The following is a 13156-nucleotide window of genomic DNA, read 5'->3' as shown; positions in this document are numbered from 1 at the left end:
ACCCTGCAGAGAAAGAAAGAGAAAAGGGACATGGCCAGAGCCTGGTCCTCAGGTCTTCCTGAACCACCTGCCCTCTCTCCATTTGGCATCCAAGCTACAGAACAGGGTCCTTACACAAAGCTCCCCTTTCGCTGAGTAGCTGGACAGATGCTGCTGCCTGTGACTCAAGAGGTCCCAATTCCAGCCATAAGGAGGAACCATCAGATGGTCAGAGCGGTCCAGAGCCAGGCAGCCAGCTGACCTCGCAGGGCTGAGGCCCCGGGGGGTGGGGTCCTTCCCATTTGGGGGCCAGGGCGCCCTCCTCAGCACTCTCTTCTAACTTGTCTCTTTCCTGCTTTGTTTTCTTCCTCCTCCCCCATGTCTCTCTCTGCCTTTTCTCCCACACTCAGCCCCTCATCGGATCATTTGTTCATCACACATGCATGGTCTGTTGCCCACTGGTGCTTGTCCAGTCCCTGGGCTGGCCACAGAGGGGACCCTGATGGGGCTGAGGCCGTGTCCCTGCCCTCAGTCTGGCTGGGGAATCAGAGGAATCAATCACAACCCCCAGGGTGGTCAGGATGGGACAGGGGAGCCGGACAGGATGGGAAGCCCAGGGGAGACCCTGACCCTGCAAGGGGGTCAGGAAGGACATCTGGGAGGACCTGGTGTCCCTGCAGAGACCTAGAGGAAAAGGGGGGGATCCAGCAGGAGGGTAAATGGGGGGGTATTAGTGGCAGCAGCAACCTCAACCGGGCATCTGCAAAGCTCTGACAGAGAGAGAACCCTTGGGAGTGGCTGGTGGTGCTGCGCTGCTGAGGCTGGGGTGTGAGGGTGGAGTCGTGCGTGGGGTGGGAAGGTGGAGAAAGACAGGCAAGAGTCCTAGGCTCAGATCACAGAGGGCGGCGCTGGCTGTGCAGGCTGGGCTCCACCCTGAGGGCCCTGGGAGCCTTGCAGAAATGGGGTGGGGGGTAAGGGAAGAAGTGACCCCTCTGTAGGCACTGGAGGGGGAGGGAAGATCCCAAAAGGACCGGGCTTCTCTAAGCCGCCGGATGGGAAGAAACTTCCTTCTCCCCCTTCCCCCTCCCCCAACATTTTCTCTCCTCCCCCCTCTGACCTCCGGCTTCTCCCTCTCCGTCCTCTCCTCCGGTCCTTTATATCCCCCCTTCTCCCTGCTCTCTGCCTTTCCTCCTCCTTACGCCCCTCATTCCCCATCCCCTGTTCTCTCCATACTCTCCCCACCTCCAGGAAAGGGCTGCATCCCAGGCTGAGCTGCCCTTGCGAGGGCCTGCAGCGCCACCTTCAGGCGGGATCCGGGACCGCCGCGGGGTCTCCCGCACCAGGGGAAGAGGTTGGGTCCTGCTCTGCCTCTGGGAGAAGAGGCGGAGGTGCCCGCCCCCTGGCCCCATCCCAGAACCCCCCTCTGCCGCCCGCAGCTTTGGGTCTGGCTGCTCTGGGTCGATGTTGGCATCACTATCAGCCCCGTCCCTGTCTCCCCTGACAACCCTAATTACCAGGCAAGCTCTTCTCCCCAAAGACTAGATGCCAGACATGATAGGGTTAAAGGCAGAATTCCTTCCCCTTCACAGTCCCTGCCCCGTGGCCAGCCTAAGGATGCCAACGTTCTTTGCGCTCCAGGGAGGGAGGGGCCCACAGGGGCTGGCACCCCCATTACAGATGGGGAATCCGAGACTCAAACAGGGGGAAAAGGGCAAGCCCCTCAGGACCCAGGAGAACCCAACACTGTGCACTAGTTTATTTGTTCAATAATCACTCAAGGATTGTGCCCACACTGGACCTACACCATGCCAAGTGGAGTTCTGGGACCAGGGACACAGAGATGGAAAGACAGTGGGGACGTCGCTACCCTGGGGAACGTCTGGGATGGCGCTGGGTGATTGGAAGTAGGATCTGGAGTGTGTCCATGTCTGTGGGAGCCCATAGAGGGTGCTGGCAACCCAGGGGGGCTTTCAGGAGGGGTGGAGGAGGGGATCTCTGAGCTGACTTCACAGAGAAGGCGGCATCTGAGCTGATTCATCCAGGTGAAGTAAAGGTTTGCCAGGGGAAGATGGTGGAAGAGCATTCCAGGCAGGGGGAACAGCATGTCCAAAGGCATGGAGGCCAGAAAAATACAGGGGAAGGGGGATTCTGGGTAATTGAAAAGATGGGGAGGATTAGGTTGGGGGGAGGGGTCACCAAGAAGGGCTTTGGGGGCCTCCTTCAGTAGGCATTAGGGAGACAAGGTATAATAGTAATAATGATTCTATTAATAGCCACAGCTGACACTGAGGGCTTCCAGTCAGCCAGGCTCACTCTAAACCCTTTAGACACAGACCTTATGTCTTTCACTAACCTTAAGAGGTGGGTATGATTAGTGCAATCTCTGTTTTTTGGAGAATAGCAGGTACGGATAGATTAAATCATTTGCCTCCAGTCATTTAGCTAGTAAGTGGCAGATTTGACCTCAGCATCCTGGCTCCAGACCCTGTGCCCTGAATAAGGACCCTAGGAGAGGTGCAGGGAGGCGGAGCATGGATCCCAGAGCTCTTTAGGAGACAAGCCATCTGGACCCAGCAGCTGATTAGATGAGGATGGCATCTCAGCCTTGGTCTGATGGTGCCATTCAGACACTCGCTCCAAGAACAAATACCCACTTCATGCTCCGCCCAGACTTGGTCTCTGCCCTCAGAGAGCTGGCATTTCAGGAGAGATGGATGAGCAATAAACATAAACGTAAATGCATGACTGAGAAAATAATCGCAGACGATGAAACCTACTATGAGCAAAACCGAACAGGGAGTGGGCTCGGGTGACTGAAGGTGGGGCCTAAGGAGGAACACCTCACTGAGGACCAGCCTCCTGGACACACTTTGCAGCCCTTCCTCTCCAAGGACCCTCCCTACCCTTCCAGGCACTGCAAGGGAGGAGGAGGGGGCCCTGACGGCCCACTTCTAGAAAATGCCCCTAAAGCTTTCTGGGTCACTTTCCTCCCCATGCATTGGCTTCCAATCATCCCCCTTGGGAACATCTCAGATTAATGTGCCCAAAATAGCAAGGTTTTGGCTTCTCCTGCCCACCTCCAGGGCCACGGGTGGGGAGGGACCACTCAGACCTTTGGAAAGATAGCCTTGACCTCTCTCTTTGAGGGGAAGGAAGGAAAAGAAATTCCCTACCACCTGCTGTTTGCTTTTGAATAACCCCCTGTATCACCTATAAAATATTAGACACAGAGAATCTTAGAGTAATAGAGTTTTAGATCCTCAGACTTAGCATCAAATTATAGACTCTAAGGCTCTGAGAATCATGGAAAGTTAGAAATAGAGCACCTTAGTTTCACGACACCATTGAATTATGGAGTTTGAGAATTAAAATACAAGATCTTAGAAATCTCAGAAGCCTAGGATTTTAGTTGGAATTTGGAGTTGCAGGAAACTTGAAGGTCACATCCTGGCTCCATCTTTCACCAGCCAATATTTTTGGTGTTAACATCATCTCTCTGTTGTCTCAGTTTCCTTTTTGTTAAAAGGGGGCAGTCATAGTTTGTACTGATAGCGCTCCTATGAGGATTCAGTGATTGCTATAGGCAGAGGGCTTAGCCCAGTACCAGGCATCTGTACACTGTGAGCTGTGCTAACACTCTTAAAATTGATCTGGTTCACCTTCCCTGGTAATACGCGTTAACCAGCCTCCCACCCCTCTGCCCACCCAGCTTCTGTGTAGGAGGCTGCCCAGATGAGGCTAGATTCCATCCTAATATGAAATGCTCACTTCCACAGGAAGCAGGCTTTCTTCTGCTCCATGGCACCTATTCCTTTGATGACTCCCAAGCCTGATGTCTCCCAGTACTTCCTGCCTCCTTTGTCCCAGTGCTGTCCTCTAGTGCTGGAGATTCCCTCCTCAAAGCCTTCCCAGCCCTGGGGGTGAGGAGGCAGCAGCTTAGCCCCTTTTCCCAGATGGCCAGGTAGAGGTGATGTAACCCATCTGAAGCCACCTCCCCTTTTCTTCCTTCTCTGGACTTTAATGATGAGGAAGCAGGTGCAAAGTTGCAGAGAGGCTGCGGGATGGAAAGAACGCATGTACCACAGCCCCCTCTCCTCCATGTCCCCACCCTACTTCATGCCCAAGTGATGGAAATGGTCCCTATTCTTCAGGTGCACCAGGCTCTGCCAGGCCTGCACCTGCTGCTCCTCTGCACGTGCTGTTCCCACTGCCCGGGAATGCCCTTCTCTCTGTGGGTTAAATGCCTCTCGCCCTTCCAGCCACATCTCCCTCCTCTGTAACGTCCAGGCTCTCTCCCCACCCCCGCCACTTCTCCCCACCCACCTACCCCAACCACTGTTCTTTTAAGACCTTTTCAGCCCTAGATCTTCTAACTTTGGGAAGTTCCTTCCTCCATCAGTTCACACAAATTGCGATCAGATCCCACACTAAATCCATGTTTATGTAAGAGCTAAGTAGAGCAGAAAGTGACTCTCCGACAATGTTACATTTTGTAGACATTTAATTAAACATGCATCAGCTTCATGTTGCATTTATGTTGCAGCTTTCTGTTTGTATTTAAATCCCATGGCTCTTTTTCTAAACATTTTCCTAGACCTTTCCAAGCTCTGAGGCCTTGGTACTGTGGATGGAACTGAGCATCTGGAGGAGAAACGCTGAGCCCCTCCCTACCCAGGCATAACTGGATGCACCTTCCAGACCTTGCCAGTACCGCGTGGTGACGTGGTGATCATCTATTTGTCTGGCATGGTCCTCACTGGACAAGGCAGTGGTCACAACTTATTTCCAGATGCCATGTGCTCAGCCCAGGGTCAGGGACAGAAGGATTAGTAAACCTGTTGGGAGAAAGGAAGCAAGCAGAACAGAGTGTGGCTGCAGGAAACCACACTGGATTTTGAAAATTCTGGATTTTGTGAATTCAGAACATGGGGATGGACTTTGCAGACCTTACCTCTCAATACCTACCAGCCCAGAGAACAGACATTCCTTTCCCAGAGGACCAAGCATTTTCTTCCCCAGGGAGATGTTACCAGCATGCAATGTTCCGGAGGCCCCACTCTGAGCCAGATGTGCAGTGAGCATCAGCCTGTCCCCCTCACGCTGGTCTCGATATATCACATTGGGCAGAGGTGTGGGCGTTGGGCCAGCACAGATGCACCTTCTGATCCTTCTCTCCCAGTGGTGATATCCATCATTCTCTCTGCCAGTGGGTCAGACAAGGTGTGAAGACAAGGGTGTGGAGAGCAGATGGGACAACTCTGGACTGTCCCTATGCCCTCTGAATGGTCAGACCTGGATTTAGAAGTTCCAAGGTCACACTATGGTCATGTTAGGATCCTTTCTGACCCCAAAAAGGAGTGATACACCCTACTGTCACCTCTTCCCATCCCCCACCAGCTAATGTTCACAAGTCTCCCAGACCCTTCCTGATCACCCCGCTGAAATGAGCCTCTTTCCTTCCTCTGGGGGAACCCCCAGAGGGATTTGCTGAAGGTTCAGTGAAGGACTCTTGGCCCAGGGGAATCTCATGAGAAGAAAAGAGATGAGCATGTGCTCAGCATCTTCTGTGTGGCATGACCTTGGACAAAGCCACATCTGTGACCTTATTTGAGCATCACAGCAGTCCTTTAAGGGAGGAAGTTATCACTTTCCTCCCCCTTTTTTTTACAGGTGAGGAAATCGAAGATCAGGGACATGACTTGCCCTGTATGCCTTGGACAGTGTGTGACAGAGCCAGCCCCAGCCCTCCATCCACTGCTTGAACATGGAGGTTTGGGGTCCTCAGCATTGGAGGCTGTAGCGATGCCACAGGTGTGGATTAGACTATCCCAAGAGAGTATGATGGGGGACAAAGCATCGTAGAGGAGCACCATGATAAAAGTGGCTGTGCAGTGAGGATGAGAGACCAGAAAAGTGGCTTGAGGATCATCCATCAGAAAGATGGGAGGGGAAGCAAGAAAGAGAAAGAGGGACATAGAGGGAGGGGAGTGGGACAGAGAAGCAGGAATCAGGGAGTAGGCAATGGTCAATAGTGACAATGGTATTCAGCAGTGATCAACGGCAGTCACAGGCCATCCACAGTGGTCAATGGCAATCGGCCTGGGCATTTATAGTCAGTGATAGTCAGCAAAGATGAATGGTGATCCCCAGTGGTCACCAGCAAGCAAGTGGTGATCCAGCCACGGAAGCTCTGGCAAGTGCCCTTTGGATGTCACCACCAAGAAATCCTTGGTGTCCTTTGCAAGAGCAGCTTCGGGGGACATGTGGGTAGGGGAGGAGAGGAGGGGAGGCAGCAGAGAGCCTGGTGATAACTAGGATAAGGACTCAACCAGAGGAGACAGGAGTTCCAGGCAGGGAGCAAGGAGACTCTGTGTTTTCTATTGTCACCTACCAAGAAAGTGGGAGACTTGAGGGCAATGACAGTCTGGGACAGTTGATGGGGGTGGGGGGTGCAGGAGAAAGAGGAGATGAGAAAGAAGTAAAATGATGGTGAAGCAGCTAATGTGATACCCCACCCCTAATGTTATCATCTGGTTTAAATCAAATGAGGCAGAGGAGCCTGGTAGAAAGGATTTGGAGTTCAGAGTCAAGGAAATGTGGTTGGAGTATGGTTTCACCATTTGCCAGCTGCGTGACCTTGCTTACACTCCCGGGGTCTCATTTTGCTCACTTGTAAAATGGGCCCAGGAACCCCCACAATTACAGCAAAGGGAACCTGTGAAGATTAAATGAGGAAATTCATGGAGAATTCTGACTCAGCACAACACCCACAGTAAAGGGTTCCACAATACAGCCTCTGGAATCAATATCTCCTCTTGGATGAAATGACCTTTCGCATGTGGTCTCAAACGGGGATGTAAATTGTGTGCTTTTACGCCTTCATCATGCCAACTATAGCAGGGCAGAGGAAGCGCTCCTCAAAGGATAAATAGCTGCAGGCACGTTGAATGGGACAACCCGGCTTCTCTTCAGGGTGGATTTTTCTGCCCCCTTCATCTTCCCAAAGTCTGGTGGGTGCCTCTGTGGGTGGGGATTCAGACTGATCCCAGTATGCTAGGGTTTAGAGGTGGCAGGTAGCCTGGAGATGGCAGTTCCATGGAAAGATGGCGAATCTGGAGTTCCCATGTGGCTCAGCGGGTTAAGAATCTGACATAGTGTTTGGGAGGATGCAGGTTTGATCCCTGGCCTCACTCAGTGGGTTAAGGATCCAGCATTGCCATGAGCTGTAGTGTAGGTCACAGACATGGCTCAGATCTGGCATTGCTGTGACTATGGTGTAGGCCAGCCACTGTAGCTCCAATTCAACCCCTAGCCTGGAAATCTTCATATGCCGCAGGTTTGGCCTTAAAAGGGAAAAAAAAAGAAAGATGGGTCAGGACCAGAGAGGGTCAAGCATGTCTAAGGTCACACAGAGTGATGGCAGAGTCAGAGTGGGGACCTGGGGACATCTGACTCTTTGAGGAAGGCTACAGCTCCCACAGCTCCCTGTGTGCACTGGGGTCAAGGGCTTGGGGTCTCATCCACTCTCCAAAGTGACTCCAGAAGCCAAACCAAACCACAGTAAGAAATAGCTCTTGCATACTGAGTGGTTGCTATTTGTGAAGTCCTAGTCTGAGCACTTTATCCATAACCATTAAGTCCATGGTCTCCAGACTCCAATGAGGCAGGTACCATTATTGTCTATCTCCCCTTACAGATGAGCAGCTGAGGCTCGGAGAGGCAAAAAGACCAGCCAAGCAGCACACATGGGGGGGTATGGCAGAGCCAGGATTCCATCCCAGGCTCCTAGTTTGGCCCTGGAGCCCATGAACCCACACTTGTTCTGTGTGCCTTGGAAAGAGGGAGAAAGAGGGAAGGAGGGGGAGGGCCTGGAGGGGACCCAGGCTGAGTCTGGTACACAGCACAGCACTCTTCCTATGTTAATTTGTGTGGATGACCTGACCTTCTGTGTTTTCCATGAAGAGTGTGCCTTATCCCTGAGCAAACATGTTTTTCCAGAGAGTGTGGGAAGGGCAAACTGCTCCCCTAGACTGAGTTGGTGCAGCATGAGCAGGACAAAAGAGAAGGGGACAGCACAGGAGAGACCCAGGCCAGGTCCCAGTGCCACCAAATCTAATTGGCGCAAATATGGACAAGGCTCTACCCTCCCCTGAGCCTCACTTTCTGCATCTTCAAAATGCAGATGGACACAATGCAACCACTGCCTTCTGGCATTGTTATGGGATTCAAAGAAACTAAGAGAGAGGAGGAAACAAATGCTGAGATTTGGGGAATGTGCCCACGGCTCACGCCGCTGGCGAGCTATGAAGCCAGGACTCGGGCTTCGCAGCTCCCCGACACAGTCCCCATTTCTCCACTGACCAGTGGTGGGCCAGCAATTTACCTTCAAAGCCTCAGTTTTCTCATCTGAGGAACAGAGAAAACCCTTGCATGTTTTCCTTCAAGGCCTGAAATCTTGTGTTTAAATTGCCTGATACCCAGTAACATCCATGACCTGGTACCTCAGATGAAGATGGTGATGATGGTGATGATGATGGTGATGATGATGACAATGGTGATGAGGATGATGATGGTGGTGGTGAGGATGGTGGTGATGATGAGGAAGAGGATGAAGATGGAGGTGATGAGGATGAGGATGGCAATGAAAACAGAGATTGTATTGAGTAGAATTAACAGGGAGAAGAAAGTTGACTAAGGAAAGATCCTGTCCCCACCAGGAGAAGGATGGGCTGGCTATGAATGCCCCCACCTGCCCCTCACCACCTGCCATGCAAGAGAAGTTCCGGGAAGCTTCTGAGGAGGGTGGCCCCCTACCCCTCTGAATATTGGCTGTTGTCCTTCCTCCCGTAGGAGATGTGCCAGTCATCAAAGGCATGGGAGGGACCTCTCGTTCGGCTCTCCCCCTGAGGCAGGGGCTGGAAAGATTCAAGGGATGGGCAGGGTGGAGTAAATACAGTCCAGAGGGTGGGTGACAGGTGGGGTTCTGCCTCTCTGCTTGTTAGCGAGTGACCTGCCCTGAGCCCAGGCTCCTTCCCTGATCTAATTAGCCTCACTGAGAATTAAACTACACAGCCCTGGAGTGAGCATGTTCCCCTGAGAGCAGCCCAGAACTAATGCTGATTAAATATGAAATGATCTTTTCTTCAGGGCCAGAGTTGTGGAGGTACAAACCAGGGATGGGGCTTTCCTTACTAGTTCCCGTTATGCAGTGTGAGGTTCTTGTTTCTGTTTTTTTAGAATAGAGTAGAACGGAACGGAATGGAATGGAATGGAATAGAGTAGAACAGAACAGAATAGAACAGAGCTAGGATTAGAAATAGAAATAAAGTGGAATGGAATAGCATAGCATCGAATAGAACCACCCTTCCCATCCATAAGCCACAAGTAAAATCAGTTAACCACATTCTCTGTCATTTCTGCTCTGTTTAAAGGAACATGAGCTTTTTGAAAATTTTTTACTCCTTCCCCATTCTTACGATTGTACTTTTTCATCCAGGTGGTTTGCTGTGCACCTGCTAGGTGTTAGGTGTATATTGGGTACAGTGTGAGAAAAAAATGAGTCAGATGAGGTACCTGCTCTCCTGAGGCTCACAGTCAGGAAGGGACATGGCCTTCAAGGAAAAGTCCCCACCCATGTGCAACCAACCACACCCCTGGATGGGACCAAGCACGCCCTGCACAGAAGGCTCCCCAGGAGGATCAGGAAGGGGACTGACTCAGATGGGGGTCCCAGGAGCTGATATTTATTTATTTATTTATCTAGGGCCACACCCATGGCCAGGATTCAAATCGGAGCTGCAGCTGCCAGCCTACACCACAGCCACAGCAACACCAGTTCTGAACCGTGTCCCTGACTTACACCACAGCTCATGGCAGTGCTGGATCCTTAACCCACTGAGAGGGGCCAGGGATTGAACCCGTGTCCTCATGGATACTCATCGGGTTCGTAACCTTCTGAGCCACAACGGGAACTCCCAGTGAGCTAATATTTCAGTGGTGACCTGGAGGGCCTTTGCGCCCATCATTCCCTCTTCCAGAGATGCTCTTCCCCAATATCCATGAGGCTCCACATCTTCAGGAAAATGGCAGCTTCTCAGTGAGGTGTCCCTCAACTACCCCCAACCCCCCTTTATCTGCGACCCCTGACAGTCCCCTGCTCCCTTTCAGCTTGATGTGTCTCCTCTGCACTTGCCACCAGACTTCACACTAGATACATTTGCTCTAGATGGTGGCAGTCCATCGTCTCCATTAGAAGAGAAGCTTCCTGAGACCAGAGATTCTTGGGGTCACAGCTCCTGCTGCTGTTCTCTGCTGTAGCCCCAGCACCTGGCCCAGGGCGGGCCTCACTCCACATCAACCAAGCCAATGAATGCATGTATAAGTCTTGCTCAGGGAAGGAGAGGTGGGGAGGTCCCTCAGAGTGGGGGGCGGGGTGCGAACCAGTGTGGTGGGGACCAGCAGTGGGGGAGATGGCCAGAAGCCGGTTGGGAGAAGGAGGGACAGGTCCTGGTGTCCCGCAGGCTCTGGGGGTTGCAGAAGCATGGGGTGGGGTTGGAGGATCAAAGGTAAAAGCCCGCATCCTCAGTATTGGTGACCAGCCAGGAAGCAGGACGGCAGAGCTGTCTCCAGGGCACAGAGGGGAGCAGATTGAGGAGGGCTGAAGTGGAGGGGCCTGGGGTCACTGAGGCTCACAGAGCAGAGCCCGGCGATAATCAACGGGATGAGGACGGAAGCAGGGGAGCCAGGAGGAGAGGCCTCACAAGCTGAGAAACACACAAAGCTTCATTGTCCTGTCCTAAAACCTCCTCCATTTGGATCAAAAACAAGGGGGGCGGGGGGCAGAGGCTGCCTGGATTTGTAATCAGCCTAACACATCACCTGGTTATGGGTTTCCCAGCCTGCAGCATCCGCCCCTCCGCCTGGATGTAATAATCTCCTAGGCTCATCTGCTGGCCTGTGACAAGGGCACATTCCATCCCTGGGCAGGGTGGGGAGGGGTGGGGTTGAGCTCCAGCCGGAGGGCTCTAGTTGCCATGGAAACAGGGTGGCTGGGGAAGGCAAGCCCCAAGGGAAAGGCCTTCAACCGGGCTTCAGCCTCTAGAGCCGGATCTACCTGAGCCCAGGCAGGGTCTCAGCCTTAAATTCTGTCACTGCTCCCACTGTGCAGGGACCCCCTTCCTACTTCAGAACCCCAGGGCAGGTCACTCAGGCTCCTTCTGGAATAAATTTATCTGTCCCCACCCCCACCCCCAGGACCTGCCAGCAGAGGTGAGAGGAACAAAGGTGGAGTCTGAGCCTTTGGGTTCAGAGACTGTGGTCGCTGGGGCTGGAAACTGAGGCTGCTTAGGGGGGAGGGGTGGTCACAGGTGTCACCCAGGACTTTAGACTTATAAAGGACTTCAGTGGCCTTTGGCTCAGCCTGTACCTTTCCTGGATGGAAGAGCCAAGATCCTGAGGGGCCCTCGCAGGCCCGCAGCATCAGACCCAACGTCTGCAGAAGCTTCTCCCTGACAGCAAAGTCCTCACAGGCTTCCAGGACCTCTGCCAGCTCCCACCCGCTCCCAGGTAGGTGGGCTTCAGCTTGACCAGATCGGTGTAGACCCAGGGCCTACTGGCCTCCTAAGTGACAGCTGAGACTCAACCACCTACAGAGCACATAAGCCCCAAACCACCCAGGCTCATGCTGGGTCTGCTCCCTGCACCCCCTCACCCCCAACCTCCCTCCAGCGAGGCCTCTGAATCCCCAGCCCACTATGCACCAACAGCTGGTATGGGCCAGTGGGAAATGGGCAGCATCTTATGCAGAGTCTGTGGTTTTCACAGTGTGTGGTTTTGGTGCCCAACTGGGAGATGATGATGGAGAGGCAGAGAGGGTCTCAATACCAAGGGTCTCGTGAGCCAAGCTCAGCATGTGGTCACCATCCCAAGGCCTATGGGAGCCACGCAAGGTGTTAGGCTGAGATCACTGTGCCTGTCCTGTGTTTGGGATGATCACTGTCTGGAGGCAGGGGTGTCAGTGCCGGCCGCCGCCAATATGTGGGCAGCCTAGAGTGCAAGAACCAGTGAGGCCCACAGACCAGTGGGCTAAACGTCTGAAAGTTTAGCAACTAGCAATCTGTCAAACAAGATAATCTTATCCTCCTACCCTGGCAAATCCTGAGCTCCGCCCTGGAATGTGGGGAGCAGAGACAGCTGACTCCTGACCCTTGACCTTCCCTCCCCGGGCTCAGCCACTCCACGGTCTCAGGCACAGTGTGGGGACAGCCCAGTCTGCGGACCCAGGCTCTGTCCGCACCTCCCCACCAACAGCTGCACTTTGGGGACTAGAGAGCATGTGCTGGCCGTGCAGGTCACCCTCGGGGAGCAGACCCGGGGCTGAGGCCACACAGGCCCTGATGGCTGGTTGGGTCAATCAGGAAGGGAATTCTAGGGTTGGGGAGTATGGAGCTGGTCCCTTGCCCCCTTGGTTCCTCTGACAGGAGGGACACAGCAGGAGGAGGTGGGAACAGGGTTCCCCTGCTCATGTCTCAGGGTCACAAGGTGGAGTGAAGGGGCGGCAGTGGGGCTAAGGGACCTGGCAGGGTGGCGGGGGGATGTCTGTCCTGAGATGACCAGGCCCTGAGATGGGCAGGGATGGTGGATGTGGGGGAGGGGGGATTCCAGGAGTTTGAGGGAGTTAAACTCAGCAGGATTTGATGGTTGCTGAGGTGTAGAGAGTCAGAGATGCTCCCTCGTTTCTGCTTTGGGTGAGTGGAGGCTGCGGGGGCAACACTGAGATGGGAACGGTGGGGAGAACCAGGTTTGGGGGGAAGAGGAAGAAGTTTGGTTTTAAACTTCTTGTGGGGCAGGAGGCTGTGGGCCACCCAGAGGGAAAGATCTCGAGGCAGAGGTGGCCTGTCCAGCTCCGCACTGTGTGACTGGGTCTTGGACAGGCTGGGTGCATCAGAGACCCTCGATGTGGATCAGGGGATGGCAGCAGATAGAGACCAGGGCTGTTAGCACCTGGACAGGGGATGGGCCCCCAGGTAAGGGTGAGCTCACTCCGGGAGAGAGAAGAGAAGAGGGTGGTGAGGGGAACGGCAGACACCCCCCCTGGCTTCACCCTGGCTGGGTCTGCAGAACTGGCTGCCTCTAGGCTGCAGGCAGGGGGAGACGAGGGGCACGAGGAGAGGGCTGG

The 13156-nt window shown here is 53.7% G+C and overlaps 1 long non-coding RNA gene across 1 annotated transcript in view; it reads right to left on the bottom strand.

Annotated features, from left to right (window-relative positions):
* Positions 4463-13156, bottom strand: part of LOC110261128 — a 29144-nt gene continuing 20450 nt past the window's right edge. The window contains exon 2 of the long non-coding RNA XR_002344958.1: positions 4463-5179. This is a non-coding gene — a long non-coding RNA (uncharacterized LOC110261128). The remainder of the gene's footprint in view (positions 5180-13156) is intronic.

Source organism: Sus scrofa, chromosome 6, assembly GCF_000003025.6.
Source record: "Sus scrofa isolate TJ Tabasco breed Duroc chromosome 6, Sscrofa11.1, whole genome shotgun sequence".
Taxonomy (NCBI): Eukaryota; Metazoa; Chordata; class Mammalia; order Artiodactyla; family Suidae; genus Sus; species Sus scrofa.
The sequence above is the reverse complement of the archived record's forward strand: the minus strand, read 5'-3'. Positions and strand labels throughout refer to the sequence as shown.